This window comes from Varroa destructor, unplaced genomic scaffold (assembly GCF_002443255.2).
Source record: "Varroa destructor unplaced genomic scaffold, Vdes_3.0 BEIS01000005.1, whole genome shotgun sequence".
Taxonomy (NCBI): domain Eukaryota; kingdom Metazoa; phylum Arthropoda; class Arachnida; order Mesostigmata; family Varroidae; genus Varroa; species Varroa destructor.
Genome location: NW_019211458.1, coordinates 37,244,992 through 37,262,836, shown reverse-complemented (window position 1 = coordinate 37,262,836; position 17,845 = coordinate 37,244,992). Strand labels below are relative to the sequence as shown.

The 17,845-nt window shown below is 40.3% G+C and overlaps 1 protein-coding gene across 17 annotated transcripts in view; it reads left to right on the top strand.

The window, feature by feature from the left end:
• Positions 1–17,845, top strand: part of LOC111250947 (uncharacterized) — a 128,211-nt gene that overhangs the window by 48,220 nt on the left and 62,146 nt on the right. The window lies entirely within an intron of this gene.

The following is a 17,845-nucleotide window of genomic DNA, read 5'->3' as shown; positions in this document are numbered from 1 at the left end:
GCATAGACATGATGCTTTTCAGAGTCATATAGTCTAGCAAGTTTCGATTAAACATGAATTGGTATTCGATAAGAGGCTAGCTTGACCAGCCGATTGTAAGGAGAGCCAGACTAGGTGTAGGCATTGCGGGTGAAGACTCACAGTATTAGATCGCATTATACATTGTCCCACTGTCGCGCAGTGGGACCTCTAAGAACTTAATGCCGCAAGAACACGTGCTAGCTCTAGATTAGGTTGACTTGATGGGTCCGTTTTCGAGTCGTGTGATTCGGTTCAGCCGCGTTTTGTGCCGGAAAATGTATAGCGACTAGCTGTCGCAATACTACGAACAGTAGACAATTTTACAGATTTTCTGATCGCACTGCATTGATCAGTTGAAGTGTCCGATATGTGGAGGTAACGCCATTGAGAGGGGATACGCCGTCAGAGTAGTGCTGCGTTTATCTTCTTTCACTCGTCGTCGTCGTCGTCGTTGGTTTAGTCAGCATTATGAAAGTTTTTCACCAGTCAGTTATTGTCCGTAACGCCGTTAAATAGATCATACCCCTTTGATGCTCTGCCCTTGTTTCTTTCTTCCCAATAATGCTCGTGGTCCGGAATCTAGATGAAAATGCTGCGACGGCGGCAATGGCTACGACGGCCGCGAAACCGAAGAGACCGCGCAGAAAACTACGCAGAAAGCTTAATGAAAAGGAAACAAAGAAGTACTTAGAGGAGCTTTGTTGGTTTCTTGCGCAAGGTCGCGTCGCACCAAACCCCTTGTATATCGCTCTTAAGTCCCACATCGTTCGCCAATACGCGTTCCATGGACCAATCAATGCCTGGCCAACTCGTCGACCAGTACGGCGAACCACAAGCATGGTAACAATAAGACTGATAGCTGCATGAGGAATGCCATATTGACTACAGCCATAACAGTGGTTCTATCAGTACTTTTATATTATCAGTGCTGGTAGGAGTCACAAGAGTGCTAATAGCGTGAACGTGATTCTTTCTGCCCCCTCCAGCCGCTATATAACAAATCTAACCAGAATCCAAGTCCGTCGGTTAGATAGTACTGCCACACTATGGCTAGATGTCGAAGTACTTTGTCATATTCCGATCATAATATGATGCCATGTATGTAAACGGACGAACAGACAAATAGATGAGCGCCAAGAATCCGACAAGGCTATAGGCGGTTTTCTTGGCGATTAAGTTGCAAATACTGGAAGCGCATAGTAAGCGGGCGTTGGCGCTGACGGGGCGTTTATCGTTGCTGGCTTTTGTTGGTCTAGTGCGGGTTTCGTTGCTTAAATCGAGCTTTCTAAGATGTGCCCCTCGCTTTTTTAACCTTTCATTGAACAAGAAGATGCTAATTTATTCGAATACAGCCGAAACTGCTGATGAATATAACTTAACTGGGTGTGTTTGTCTTCGTAGCGTTGTGTCTTCCATTTAGGGTCATGATCATATCGATGCCGGTCTCAATGAATGATCGTTTTTCTCTTTTTAGTGCCATAGCGCTTAGTCAGCTGGTTATCTTAGATAGTCGGTCACCGCATTATTGACCGTTAAACTTTGCTAAGCACCGCGTATTGCATTTGAGTTGAAACGAAGTAGTTAAAAAATTTGAATGGTGAAGATCATGAATGAGCAGGGAGTATGTCTGCATGCTGAATTTCTATCTGTCTTCCCTCTTAGAGAATTAGAATGTTTCGGCATCTCCTACTTTGCTTAACGACATGCAGATATGACTTGATCATGAAGTAGATCTCGCACCAACGGTAACGGATAATCGAACTGGCACGTATATACGTTCGACAGGATAGGATGTATTCTTGTAAACTTTCAAATATCAGTGTTCGATGCGTTGCGTCTTCGTTAGAACGGTATAAGAACACACTGTTCTGAGTGAGAACGAGCCATCTGTAAGATGAAAGTGCTTTGCAGATACGCACGCACATTTGAATAGTTTCCGTCTGTAAGTTATGAAGACAAAAAGCTGCATTTAGAAAAAGAAACAGTTATATAATGGTTGATTCCGGTAACTTGATTAGAACGTTATTGTGACAAACTTCAGTTATTCAGATTTCAGCGAGAGGTCCGGATGTTATAGTGTCAAGCGGCCGGCAGAATGACAAATAGAACATACACCTGCACGATATACGATGCACGATAAATGTACATGTCTCACCCTAACCTATCCCTAGAATGATGTGTCACTGTTAGCGTTACGCTAGTTCAATGTTTCGTTTGAGATAAATCCCGTTATTATAGAAACCTAGACTCTATGAGAAGAGGCTGCAAGTGCTATAACCTCATAATGCGTTTGTAAACCCATAATGTAAACCTCATAAAACGTTTTTCATGGAGTCTATTATAGTGTGAAGTGAAAATACAGTCGCTGTATAAATTAGAAGCCATATGGCGAACTATTCCCTAGCTGACTTACAACTGTGATATCTATAGATCACAGTTGTAAGTTAGCTTGAATTTCTTATTAGATAGAAAGGAAGATCGTTTAAGGACAAAGAAAATAATATTTTTCTCACGGATTTCTTTCAATTCTATTACCAATAAGGGACATAGTAGAAAAGCTGAGGACAAGTTCCAGCATCAGCCTGCGTATGCTACGGTTTGATGAGTAGTCGTGATTAATCTATGCACCGAATTTTTTTTAACATAATTTTGTGCATTCTCAACAAAGGACTAGCTACTGTTTTTGGTCATGAGATTGCAGAATATATAACATTCGACGAACGAAAACTAGGACGATAATTGTTAACGTTCGTTACACGGGCACGATCAGTGCTTGTTAGATCCTGCTATGAATCTAGCCAGATCACTGGTTCCTAATATTTAGATAGTTCGTATTTAATACTTACTTGCCGAAAATGTCACTACCAATGCCCATCACTATCGTATTTTGCGCCATCTCTTTCACAGTTCAGGATATTACTAGATAGTTCAATTATAAGATAGATGTTTTTTTCGTACTTAATATCCGGCACTTGAACTGTTAGGTATTATCATTTAAGCGTGCTTACGCCTGTACTCAACCCCTAAGTTTAGCAAACAAGTTGTGTTATCATTCTTATTATAATACGACTTCGTGGCGTTGGCTGTGTGCTCATCATGGACTACTTAGTCATTGATGTTCGTCCCATATCATACCCGAGAGTAACGACCGCTTCCACAAATGATTTTTGTTGTATTTTTCTTGCAGTAGCTTGTAAGTAGGACTTTTCTTGTTATTTAGCCCGTAGAATACCCACCACATTACAGCTATACAAGAATTGAAGAAGCCTTTTTCTGTCCTGCTTGTCTCACTTCAGTGTGCTTGAACAACAAACAAAAACACCATACATGCAACATGTCGCTAGCGATGATAGCGATAATGATTGCGGCTTTTATCATAGGTCATTATGCATCAAATCGTTGATGGAGATCAGAGATTCTTGTCGCCGGACATACACAGGGAGTAAAGTAACCGCCAATAGAAGAGGTAGGGGGCGACTGCCGGTCGTCTGAGCCAACATGCGTCAAATGATTCTTTGAATAGGAATGTACAAAGCAATAGAGATGGCTCTGTTGGGTAGAATGTGCGCCTCTAATCTTACGTGAAGGGATAAGGACTTTACGAAAATGATAATTAATTAGTTAATTGGTCAGACGAAAGTTACAGTTCTAACTGTAAGGCCATTTGACTCCAGGGGGAGTAAGTGCCAAACAAGCCTGTGACAAAGGTGTAGGCCTAATACGCAACGGCCTACCAGGAACATGGAGAGGCTATTATTAATCTAATTAATATTTCTATTGTGATGATTAAAAAAATGTTAGCATTGCGAATTCGAGCTTCTAGGTAAGTACGGTTACAGATCTATAAAGTTGTTTATTGCCTACTGATACACCCGACCGATGATACCCGACCAAGAATGTTGGCCTATGTTAGAATGATTTCGAGAAGAAAGAAAGCGTATGCTCAATGGGCATTATTACGCTAGCGATCGAATGAACGTACCAGCTGATAGAAGATGAATGAATAGCAAAATAAGATGTTTGTCCCTAACCTAGCTTTGGAAATCAAAGCGTGCAGTAGTCCAAAGGCGAAATAGAACAAACAGTTATGCTGAAATCTACATGTTTAAAATAATCACCTATTACGTATAAACGCAAATACCTAAAATCTATGAGTTTTTCGCTGATTTGATGATATTCTGCACGATAGTTAGAGTGGCATTTAGTATAGTTACATTGATTGCGTATAGCTAGAATGATCGCAGCCGATAATAAAACAATGTATGCATGACTCAGGTACGAGTGTCTCTGACCTCAAAAATATTGTGGCTCGAAATCTTAACGCGAGTGATTTCTATTTTTATTATTAATAACACATTAATAGCAAATATTAATCCGAGTTTATAATATGGCTCAGATCAAAAATCCTTTGTCTGAGACATAAACACTATGTCGTGTTTCTGACTCACACCATCCTGCTGGAAATTGCTTTGTGGAGTTTTTATTTGCTAAGCTATCATAGCTGAAATGAAGTTAATTGTTGTTCTAGTAAAACGGGATAAGGCCTTTACACAGGCCACTCGAAACACCCCCTGTGCACGCATATCGTAAGGTAACCACAAGATCGCTTGAAGCTAAGCCAGCGATTTTTGCTGGGAATACCGTCAGATTCACGCGTGAAGTGGAATCAAAGACAGGAGCAAAACATACAGAAACCATAGAAACCGTATTAGGACTAGCTCTTTTAAGACAGATCGAGCTCATGACCCAATTCAGAATGAAGTGAGCACAGCAAACAGACTATATATATATATATATATATATATATAGAGCACAAACGGCGACAGAAGCGTCATTTTTCCCAGACTAAAAATTGAATATCTGTATATGCAATCACGTCGTGGTTTGTCGTCAGTCGGAGCAAGTGGTCAGAATTACGGAAAGCTATATTTGCCTCGTCACGCAGAGCTGCAAAAAGATTTCATTTGCATTTCATTAGAATCATCTGATAGGGTCATGCGACTCCTATTGCTGTTAGTATTAAACCGGCAAAAACGGCACACGACACCACAATACGTTACATTTGGCACCCGTCGTAGAACGAAAGCTCTTATTGGAAACTTCTCCATGACCATTTGATGCGACAGTTTGTCGATTAACCCGACATCGACGGAGCAAAACAAACAGAGATAAAGCTACACGGCTACCGGTGAGGTTCACTATCCGTAAATGTACAGTTCTATCTTATTCTGAAAATTCATACGTCTTGTTATCATTATTATTGATGACAAAAAAAGCTGTCGAAACTAGTTGTTGCGACAATGCAAGAACAACAACACGGTAAAAACATGCTCTTGTTAACAATGAAACAATTCTGATAGTAATATTATCTCTACTTAGCCTAGTGTTTACTGTCTTAAACTGGGTCGCTGCTATGGTACCCAGAATTGTCGTTCTGTGCTCGGCAGTGTTAAAAATGTCGCGTCCAGTCACTCTGTAAAATTAATGTCAAAAGAAAGTAGATGAACGCTAAGGATATAATTTGTTGCCTAATATCTGTTGTGAGACATGCGGAAGATGTGGTTATCTGTTTGAAATTACTTCGTGTAGCTTCAGTTGAAGATTTGCAGGATAGAAATTTAGCTTTAGTAGTAAATTCATCATGAACTTTACGTGATCTGGACCTTACGCCGTGCTGTATTGCACCTAGCTTGTTTCGGGCATACTTAGTTCCGATCTTAGGAGAAAGATATTCATAACAGAGCTAGATGCAATTCGTTATGAGCAACTAGTATGTCCCGAGGGGAACGTAGCCAATAGATTATATTAGCTAGGAGAGCGGTCTACCTGACGCTGCCACTTTTGCGCGATAACTGTAAACATAATGCCAATTTTTCTCTAAACAATTTTTATATGTCACAGTTGCTCTGTGCAAAATATGTTTATTATTTTTTGCTAAATAGGAGGGGCGATTAAAGGGCAACAGGCGAAAATCTTCTTTACATAGACTCCTCTGAAGTCATCTATAGTGGGAGGCTGCGGGCCCTTACGTCAGTCGATTGTTCGGTATTCGTTGGCCGGCGACAGGGTTTTGGGGGCCATTTTCCGCCCGAAGCCATTTTTGACCCTAGACTAACTTGCAAGGCACGGCTTGCGAAGAGAGCAGGACAAAAGAACCTTTTTGCATTCCATGTTCGGTAACTGTTTGGCATTACTTGAAAACCGCAAGCAAGACAGACTGATTAGCCCCGTCCTGTAACTGAGCGCATCTTCGATCGGCGTCAGGCTGATAAAATCATTCTTTTAAGTGTCTTTGAATTACATAAACCGATTGATCGGCAACGATGAATGCCGTGTGTCCAAGAAATCCTGAGCTGCATACACACCTATACCTCAGTCAGCTCTTTTCTTGAATGATGATCACCTTCGAAAAAATGGTATTTGGTTCTCAGTACAAAGCACTATTGTGTGACAAGTGTTATATTTGACGTTTCTAGAGAGTTCACTAAAAAAAGTCCTCAAAACGACAAAAGAAAATCCACGAAACTTTAGACTTTTCATTTGAAATCGGTAATTTGTACTTGTAAAAATGTCCCGCATCAGACGACATGACTTTGTGACTTGGCGTGCTTCAAGTTAAAGGCGATAACTATTACGCTGTTTATAATCATGCACACGAGCAATTTTTGCAACTTAATATTTGGAATAGATTCTATCCAATTGTTGAGAACATTGGAATTGTCTTGGATCATCAAAGTTCATTCAGTAAATTGTTTTGCTCAGAAATACAATGAGCCACATCGTGTTGCCGTCTCACACGGAAGTCGAGTACTCTTAAGTAATTACGATTAAGCCCAATATATTTTTTTTTCATAGCTCTCCTCTATCGCGCCATAAACTGTGCTATTATAGAATGAATACTAACGAGCAACGATCAAAATAAAGACCGTCTCAAAGTGTGGCCTAATGCATTGTCAGTCTGCCGTGACGGCAAAGGAGGACGAAGTAAATAGACAACATTTTAGTATTATTATTAAGTGTGGCCATAGCCCCGGTGATTTCGTAATATATTGCTCCAATTTGTCGCCTGCCGCCGACCTGACTTGTTCACTGCTATTATCAACGGCTCGTAACCAGCAGCTCCACCCATTACATAATTTTACACGCTACCTTTTCATTTACCCATATAACCATTTACATTGTAGGGCTTAGTATTACGAGCAAGAGTGATTTGTCCCAAAGCTGCCGTATATATATATATATATATATATATATATATATATAGAGAGAGAGAGAGAGAGAGAGAGAGAGAAGTGAGTATGTGTGTGAAAGGCAAGTATTTGCAATTCGAATGGCGACGAAACATCTAAGTCGGATTGGCATCGTTCTCTATTTTAGCGTAGGCAGTATCGAAATAATTACAAGATGACGATCGTAGTACCATATGCACAGTCGACCATAATAAACCTACGTTCTACGTACGGTTATCCCATTTGCTACTTCTACCTAAAATCGTGTCTATAATAACAAAGTTGACCGTTAGTTAGCAATGACTACGGAACGAAGAAGCGTGAAATGCACAAAAAGATGATAAACGAAGCTCAAAAATGAGTTCACTTGATGTTTCAGTAATAAAATTAAGAACAGAACTTAGAAACCACCATCAATATACGGTACCATGTGCCGTGTACGGATTCGATATTTCTAGACGAAGCTGTTTTCGCTAGCGGACCTTTCTAAGGTATGGACATCAGAATGCTAAACCGTAGGAGTTGTTGACCCCTAAAATTACAACAACACTCACTGCTGTAACTTATAGTCTTATACTGTAATGAATATAGCGAGCTTAAGCTGATAGCTATTGCACATAAGTGAAGCGTGCCGAAAGAGCCGGGTTCGCTCCTTGTATTATGTTGACCATCTCCGTTTTAGTTCTTTAGGTCACCACTACCGCTAACATCATTGTGATAGACATTGTATAAACGATGTCAATGGCTTTGTTGCAGTGTGCGAGACAACAGTTCAGATTTACTCGTCACTGTTTCACCCACAATACTCGATCGACAGCGGTGTGAATCGTTCATCAGGTCGCTGATTATTGCTACTATTACTACATACACGTACTATCCTTTAGTACAGACCAGGAAACAACAAGTAAAGGCAAAAATATGAAAAATTCTTCGATCTTCGGCCTTCGGTATATACCACTCGAAACTTCAAAGATGCTACCTCGAATAAATTCACTAGCCAACCGCTGAGAAGGTCTTCAGTAACAGAACGTACTACTGTTACTGCTGTTAAATCGAGTCGGATTGTTTTATAATAATAGGGATCTTCTTACTTTTTTCATACGGATCATAGCTTTATTTTCGATATTTGAAAAGACAACTGTCTGATTTTGAAAGATTAAGTTTTTCAGTAGGCGGCGTAAATGTCTGTTTTGTTACTGGCAGCTTCTCCAGCTGCTACAACACGACTTTCCTTACCGCCGGCGTAGGCGTCCGTCGAAACGTGACGCCGAGTCCAACAGAACGAGGCGCGAAGATCGGGCGTTAAACTTAAAACAAGCATAGCAACATGTTACACTTACGTCATACTACGATATCTACCGTTGATGCATGCCTATGCTCTGGGCATCGTATACTACTGGGCTGTTGCGGCAGCAGCTAGTGCTTGAAGAAACCCCCTGCAGAAACAGGCGCCTGAAAGCAGCACCCAGCGGCCAGCAAGCCAGGCCATGACACTTGGACTTAAAAAAAAGACGCCGTCTTCGTTACTTCATCTCTAAAATATTTTGTACTAATCCACTATTAGAACTGCTGGCTGTGAACGAAGTTATACATAGCTAAAAATAGCATGTTTGGTCATTTACGAATAAAAAAATATACGATAGTCATAGGTGTTTCCACAATCTGCCAACTTATTACATAGAACATAATGAATACATATGTTATCGTTGTTACTTTTCATGATTTTTACACGCTCAGCAGTTTCAGCCTACCCAGGAAGTGAGTCTAGTGGTTTTACGAGTTCAGGGTAAATCGAATCTATCGAGAAAATTATTTATCACTTTAAATAGCTAACAAAAATTGAGACCTAGGATTCATTTTACGACTGACGATAGACACATTAATGCAAATCTATATATATATATATATATATATATATATACCATCCTCATTAATCAAGTGTCGCTAGTAAATCTCTATGTTCTGTTGTTTTCGTATGCTGATTAGCTACAAGCACTGTAATTAAGTGCTGTTGAAATCTAGTACATTATTTCAGCTGCTTGAAACAGTCCGTTATGACAGAATGGTTCTCCTAAAACGGTGGTCTGCTCGCCCACTCCCTTGAATTGGGTTCATTTATTCCCGCATTGGCGGCTCGTTTAGGGCATCGTTTCGTTCACTTGAGGTCACATGCCGCTGCGGGCTTAAGCAGATTCTACCGATTGTCTCTCTCCTTCCATTAAGTATAGTTTGACGTTTTTCGGAAACGTCACAATGCATTCTTCGTTCGACTAAAAACGATGACTGTTGACGAGTTTCTAGTTGTCGAGGTCACGGATGGGCAGATAAGCTGATATTGGTCGGGTAGCGAAAATTGTGTGAAACTATAGTTTCATATGATCGAGCCATTCGGCGGCATGCATATCTGGCTCTCCCGGCCACCGGCTACAACCCGTCTGCCTGCCATATATCCACTAGCTCATAGAGCAATCATGGTATAGAACTCCATTAAGAAATCATCAATCATTTTATAGTTTACCGTTAGTTCGTTCGCTGCTGCTGCCGCCAGCTTTCTCATTGCTTAAATCCATTTCGCTTCAAAACTTCACTTAACAAAGGAGACAGACTAGTAAAGTCCATTTGTTTCAATCAGAATAAAGAAAAGATCAATAACGAACGCTTAAATCGACTCCAGCTTCTCTGTTCAGGCGCTCCCCGCCTTTTTAGCGGAAAAATAAAAAAAAAAAGAATTTCGCTGATTTAAGAAAACAGCTTGGCTTTACTGTGCTCTTCAACCCTAAAATTGTAGGTTATCGATAGATTACAGTTACAGTGTTGCAAGTGTCATTGCTTCTGCAGCGATAGTTGGTACTGCTTTTGTCAATAGCACACGCGCTAATCTGTCGTTAATGAGAAAGCTTCGAATGCTTACATCTACAACCTATGGATATCCATATATTTACCGCCATCCCCCCCCCCTTCAGCACATATAACAAAGCAACAATAATGGACTAAAGCAGATAAACTGGCGCGGGGTGCAATCATAGCGTGATTATGACAATGACGACCTCAGGTGCAGTGACAACGCCAGCAGTCACACTAGTTGCTATCATATCCCTGAACGGAAGAAGGCTATCCAGTTCAGGCAACGCTGTCACAGTTGCGTCAGCAGTTATCGTCGCACAGAATAGTTAAAACGACGTAATCCTCTAGCAGTCATCTGAGTGTTAAAATTTTCCTGCTTGCCTCTTTGCTCGTCAAAGGCTTACATAACCCATAGACACATCGGTGGATCGAACGGAATATAACAGCGGATATATAGAATACACACATAAATCGTTAAAATTATATTATTCATAGGTATTTGTTGCATGTTGCGCACCACGAACGATTATGTCAAATGGCTATTACAACACTGTCTCGTATGACTTTTGGGTACTTGGATAGCAAAATGAAGAAGGACAATAACAACAACGTTGTCCTACTGCGCGCAAGTCGAATCATTGCCACCTGGATAGTCATAGAATCTTGCGCCAGATTTTACTGATATTGTCTCGCACCGATGAAGGTACGGTGCAGACCCTCCTGCCTAGGCAGTATATCTACTTTTTCGAGATTAAAAATAATGGCAAATATAATAACACTTGCCCACAAACAATGTGTATCCTTAAAATTGGCGATCCACAGCTGTATATATGCTAACTTAACAGTTGAATTTATTTTCGCTAGCTTGACAACTGTGCCGCTATGACGAGAATGATTTCGATGAAAAGTTAAGTTCAATAGATACATATATTATTTATTTATTTATTTATTTCAACTTACTGCCATTAAAGGTATACCGTTCCGTGACCAGACAAGAGTTTTATAGATATATTTCATTGGATTTTTCAATCAACAACGAGCCAAGGTTCCCGCAGCGCAATATTCTTTGCCAAATCTATCAACGCTCTCTAATATTTCTACTCTTATTTTTATTGTTTGTTTAGATTATGTATTATATCGATTATTTTGGTGTTATTTTGGTGATAAAGGGTCATCGCCTCGTTACGTCGTTATTGGCAGCAAGGCTGAGGACGGACGCTAGCCTCTAACAGAGGTGGCCTAGAAAAAGCAACATACGTATATTTTTGTTGCCACTTGTCAATCGTAGATAGGGCAAATAACGTAATGCCATGTAGCCAGGTCAGGGGAAGGGACAAACATCAACGGAATTGGCGTGCAAAGCATCTATCGCCCTAAATCACGTCTGACGAGCGAGTTACAGTGCGGTCAGTGTTGTCAAGATACAAGCATACCTCCCGGGGCTGAGCGTGCCGCTACCGTAGTCGTTGTATGCGTGCGTCGAAAGAGCGGTACTATCTTTGATAGATGCTATGGAATCGCTCAAAAGGAAAAATTTAGGCTATATGTAATGGTTTGTGCGTGAGCTACTTTCCGGGTCGACGTCGAAGTACCGGAATTTTGACTGATAAAGAGCAAGGAGACTAGCATGAGTCAGTACTTTCTTGCACATGTAGGATAGGAACACCGAGCTGAAAGAGGCCTATTTTTAAAATAACATGGGGCTACTGACATGAACGGGGTTCGGATATCATTCCACCCTTCCGCCTTATTGTTTTGTGACGGAAAATGCCTACTTTTTTCAGTCGCTAAGCAGTAAGTACTTCCTATTCCATGTTCTAAGCAATATTAGCTACTGTCTCAAGAGCTCGGTTCCCATCTAATCAGTAGAATTCAGCTAAATAGTTGAGGCAGTGAGAGAATGCCAGTTGAGCTAAATGATTCGGAATTCGTGTTTGGAATTCAAAGGTCATTTTTAAATCCTGCTTCAGATACTGCACAATCAAACACTTAAGGCCTACGTGGGCCGTCACACAGTGATGCCCCCAGCTACGAGAGACGGTATCGCCATTGACAGCTCCTTTTGGTACACTCAGCGCTTCTCGAGCTTCTTGTTCTAGTTTGTCTCTGAAAACTTGCCATTGCTTTGTTGCGTGAATGTTGCATTAAATAATGTTTGCAGTCATTTAAATTAGCATTTTGTGTATCTACTATAGTGGAGAAGCGTTCAAAACGCCAAAGGCAAACGAATTGCCGTTTGTCCATTCTAAGTTGTGAGCTTTACAAATAGACAATGCCGTATAGTCACTGTAGCGCGAACTGTAGCTGAAGCCTCTAAGATTGTCACATTGATAGCCGTCGTTCATTTTAGCTGAAAGCGGCACCGGCTATCATTGAGACAATGCCGATGCTAATTTGAAACAAAAGAAAGAAAGAATCGATGAAGGAAAAGAGGAAAAAGCACTTCCTGAAAATAAAACTCTGCCGTTTACCAACGAATAGAAATGGCCGTTAGGTGTGCAAGTAATTGGTACAGGTCCGTCGTTGGTCATGGCTGAGGCTACGACTGTCAGTGACTGATCGTCCAGTCATTATAGAGGTTGATAATATGGTAATCATAAGTGTCAAAAATGAATATATTTGTAAGGCACCATTCGTGAAGCGAAACAGACTGAAAATGAGGCTAGATGTTGATTTCATAAAAACTAATGGAAAAAAGATTATATTGAAATTTTCAAATCTAGTTTCGTGTTTAGAGACATATGCTCGACATTAGTTGAATTTCAACAGCGTTGACAAGTTCAAAATTTCGAAAATCTTCGATACACGCTATTCTTCATCACGGCTTCAGCGTACCCATTGCCGAACGATACTATACTCGGTATCATTATTACATTTCTAAAATTTCGATACTTCATATATATATAATGCGCTAGATAGTTGAATTGTAGATGTGGAAATTTCTATGGGTTTCAACTGCGCGCCTTTTTTTATTTTAATCCGGACAGACGAAGCTGTCTGGTATAGTAAATCGCAAAAAAAAAGGTTTGTATAGTGCTCTATTACGAAATTACTGTGTTCCGCATCTATGATACATTGATGCATGGACGATATCCAATGTCGCGGAGCTTATACACGTACGCACCATGGAGACGATGACCAAATTTCAGGCTATTATGTTTTATCATGTCTATTATTCTGGTTCTACTCCCATCCAACTACGGATTGACTGACGAGGCAAGCCGTTGTGCTGCAAATAACAATTTTATACGTTATGAGTTATTGCAGCTCATTCAGCCGCTGCTGATGCTGTTTCGTGGCGATATCCCAGCGTTGCCGATCGTGTACCATTGACAACAAACAAAAGTACTGTTATTCGTTTGCAGAAGCCAACACGACCGCAACGCGGTTTGACAGCGACGGGAAAAAGGCAGACGGGCGGTACCTTCAAATTTTCGCCCGTCTATCTATGCGTGCTTTATCGAGCCGTTGCTTTGAATCAATTAATTGCGTTCAGGGTGATAATGACCTTCACCTTGTACGGATGTATAGAACAACAGTATCGCCAATATTGAGCTAGAAGATCAACGTCGCCGACGTACAATAACGATAACAATAACAGAAGGAACAATAGTAATAAATAATATTCATTAAACAAAAAAAATGTTATCGGTTTGTAGTGGAGTTGTAGTAAAATCCCGACTTAGTGGATATGAGTCTTGCGCATGTTGACTTCACTGTTGTTGTAAGAATGCTACAAATGAAGTCAAACTGCAAAAAAATGACACCGATTGATTCAATTTGACAACAGTTAAATACGCAACTACTATAATTAGCGTAACTGCTTCCGTTAAACGCTGACTTGGATGTTTGCACAGATAAACACTACAAACAAATACAGACCGATTCAGATATGTGTGCCCGTAGAGACGATCAGGCAGATTCACGGACAAATAGAGTTCGCCCTCGGATACGGACGCGTCAACCGTCACTTGAGTGATGCGATTAACGTATCATTGCAGACCATATCTATGGCACGTACGTACAACTGACATCCAAAAAATTGAAGACGTTGTTGACGCGGCTCTGGGAAGGCAGTCTTGGTCCACGAAGATCGCGGCGTCAGCCTCTGCCAAGTTAACAGGGATAGCGCTAAAAAGTCTACCTGACACAGTAAGTCTGGTAAAGCTCGATCAGTTAACGGCTTATTTCGTCTTATGACAAGCCGGAAACAATATCTTCAATTGGTTAGTGTGGGGCAAGCGGTGAATCGACCGGCGCAACCGCAGTATCACGTTGCTAATTGAACAGGGAACAATTTGGCGTACAGAATTCAGCTAGTCTCCACTACTAAGAATAAGTGAGGCTTCGATTATGTACGAGTAAAATTTAGAGGAAAGTTATATCGAAACAGTCATTGTTTGGAGTAAGCGAGAATATCAGTTAGTGATGGGATAGATATCACGAATTTCATTAGCTGAACGGTACTCGCTGTCGTTCTGCTTCGATTTATCATCTTTAATTAGGTACAATCTGTCAGCTTGCCTTCCGTCAATATACGTTCCCTATCAACCAGTTACTATCCTAAACTGTTAATAACCGAGCGATCGTTGCAGCATAAACCTGAGCCGTTTGTACAAATTTTGTCCGAGTGTTCATTTGTCACAAAAATCTAATCAAATCGCTCATCACCCACTGACGCCACATCACTGTCGCCACGTCCGTCATCTGGACAAAACGTAACGTAAGTTATCATGTTGCAAGTAACAAAGATCTTACTTCTGCATCGACGTCAGCCAGCTTGCTTCGAGTGACAGGCAGGCCGGCCGACAATGCAGAAACAACTACCATTGGCCTAAGCGATTTTAGGGGACGGGATAGCAGCAATAGGAACAATTAGATCAAAGCCACATTTCTTCTATCGAATAGCTGATATCCCTATTTATCACTTAGGGAGGGTACAGTCATTGAACTAAATTGTTTCATGCTTAATTCGTACCTAATCAAATAAAGGACTAGACGATCTAAGTTCTTTACTGATTTGATTAATTAAATAAGTAAACGTTTCAAGTTGGCTTAATTAAGCACTCTAGCATAATACAAACTATATATATACCTACACCCGGGTTAAAAGTTCGTTGTCCGTCATCGCGGGGACTCACTGGCACGAACGTGTTCGTTAAAGTTTGAGTTGGCAAACAAAAGAGCCAGATCGATACTTCCCGCTAACTTAGGTTGGCTTTGAACGGGCGGCTTTGCTATAGTCTAATGTATTATTTGTTCTTTTAAATGAGATAAATTTTGCCCAGTTAAGATTAAATATTATACACAGTTGGCTTTTCAAACGAAAACGTACGCCAATGCCATCTGACGCACATGGGGCAGGGACGTTCCGAAAATATTCAGGTGAATATTGGGCTCTACGGAGCAACTATCCGAGGAGAATATAAAACCCATTATTAGATGCAGCAATTCTAGGAAGGCAGCGGCTTTTACCCTCGCTAAAATTGATCTTTTAAGATGGGTAAATCAATAAACAGTATGATTGTTCTTTTCGCTCTGAAGCGTTCAGCTAACGTGTTATACTTTTGCGGCTGTCGCTTGAAATCTAGCCTGCTTAAAGTTTACTAATTGTCATGTCCACATGTATATTTTCTCCACAAACTAGTACAAACAAAAAGCTTCGAACTAGCTAAATGGAGTTCAGGGCAAAGTAAATTATATGTGGCAAATTTAATTACATTGTATTTAATTACGCCTATTACAAACTATTAATAGTTGTACAGTCATATCAGGCCTGTTCTAGTGAAGCACTTATTTTAGCTCCTCTGTCCAGAACAAAAATAGAGCCACTCGTTCGTTAAAAGGATAATTTGTTTAGTTATTATATATTTTGCGTTACCCATTTCCACTTAAGCTAAAGCGCAGAAACATCCAGTGTCATTATCGAAACAACACGGTACCACCTAGAAAGACATAAAATTATTTTTTGATAAATTTCGAAAACGAGTTTATGTCAGTTGGCATCTCAGAAAAAAAATGCACCAATAGACATACCGCGTATTGGCATTGTGATCAGATAAAAACGATCAGTGAGCCGAAGCAAAAACTAGGGGCTTTCAGTATTTCCATGGAGTGACATTTTTCTTTAGCAATTGCACAAATATCCATGAATAAATTCAGGGTATCTGCGGTGACGCGGTGTTCAGCGATATGCGGAGTGTTATACTGAAGAACAGTATTTTTACAAATTCCGCTATCACAGTGACGATTTGTATGCGATAATCTACGTAACTTATAGAGACAAGCTGTTAGCGAGTAACGCTTAGTAACTGCTCGACCGGACTTCATCTAGACGTCCCACTGGTAATCACAGCATCGTTACAATCAGAGCTAGGTAGCCCTAGATTTGAATGTATTAATTAATGTAAGTATAATGGATGTTAAACAGATGCTTTTGTGCAGAATAGTTTCTGTAGTTGCTAAAATATAAAAAGAAATTTGTCATAATAATTTAATTTAGATTTGCATTCGTTCATAAAATGAGGCTTCCAAACGTCCATAGCCCCACACTATGTACCCCCTATGTGTATTTTCAATACTCACAGAACGTGAACTACGGAGATTTTCAATTTGCCTATTTACGCAAATAGCAACAATATTAATCTGCACACTTCTTCTATTTGAACTCATTATTTTTTTTACTCATTTATACTACGCAATTAATAATGATCGTTATTAATTGCGCAGTAAAAATACATATATATATATATATATATATATATATATATATATACATAAATCGTTCAGATCATGTTAACAGAAACATGCGTATGTATGTTTAACATGCACGTTGCGCACGTCAGAGTCTTATAGGAGAGCTTTAGGTTTGCGCAACAATTTTGTAAGGACCGTACGAGGTGGAGACAAGAAAACGCTGGCAGTGATAGTGCTGTTGACGGAGTTTCGTCAAAATAACTACTTTGGATCGGTCAACATTTCCACGACCTACAGCCTGCAGTTCAGAATCCAATAGTTATGGGATAACAACGATGACCTTTTTTTGTGGTAACGCCAAAGGTGGTAACGGCGTCCAGAACATCACGCCACATCCAAATGCTGTGAATGCGTACAGGCTACGATCCATGGCTATTGCAAATGAAGTTCAGATATATATAAGGAATCGAGTTTGGCGCTCAACGACTACGCGTCCAAGAAAGGATGGTGTCGCTATCTAACAATCATCTTCGTTTCGATTCTTCTGTCAATGCCAACAAGCGGCTAATGGCTGCCAGCCATAACGTTAAATTATGATTTTTTCCATCTGTACCGTAAATCAGATAAGAGCGACAAACATATACACGGAAGCCAATGACGGTAGAGTGTACACACAGGAGGGGTACAGTCTAGCAATGCTTGTCCAATATTGGCTTTGTCCATGGACAATGATGACTATACGTTAAGTGTATATGAAGTATCGTTATAGATAGAAAATCTAATTGTTATTATCGTCTCTAATTCTACATAAGCTCTTTGTAAGCTTAACGAGTACATTAAAGACACAATCATGGAGAGTGTCGTCGTTAAAATTAATACTGTAATCATAATAATTAGGTAAATAGTACTTAAATTCTACGTTTCGAGTTTTATGCCCGGTATCGCCGTTAAGCAGCCAGTCCGTCAGATGGCTGGCTCCCAGCACAAAACGAAGGCCTCAAACCTAGGCTAGTAGGTAGTACGTTACCTATTAAACTATCACAAGAACCTAGTTG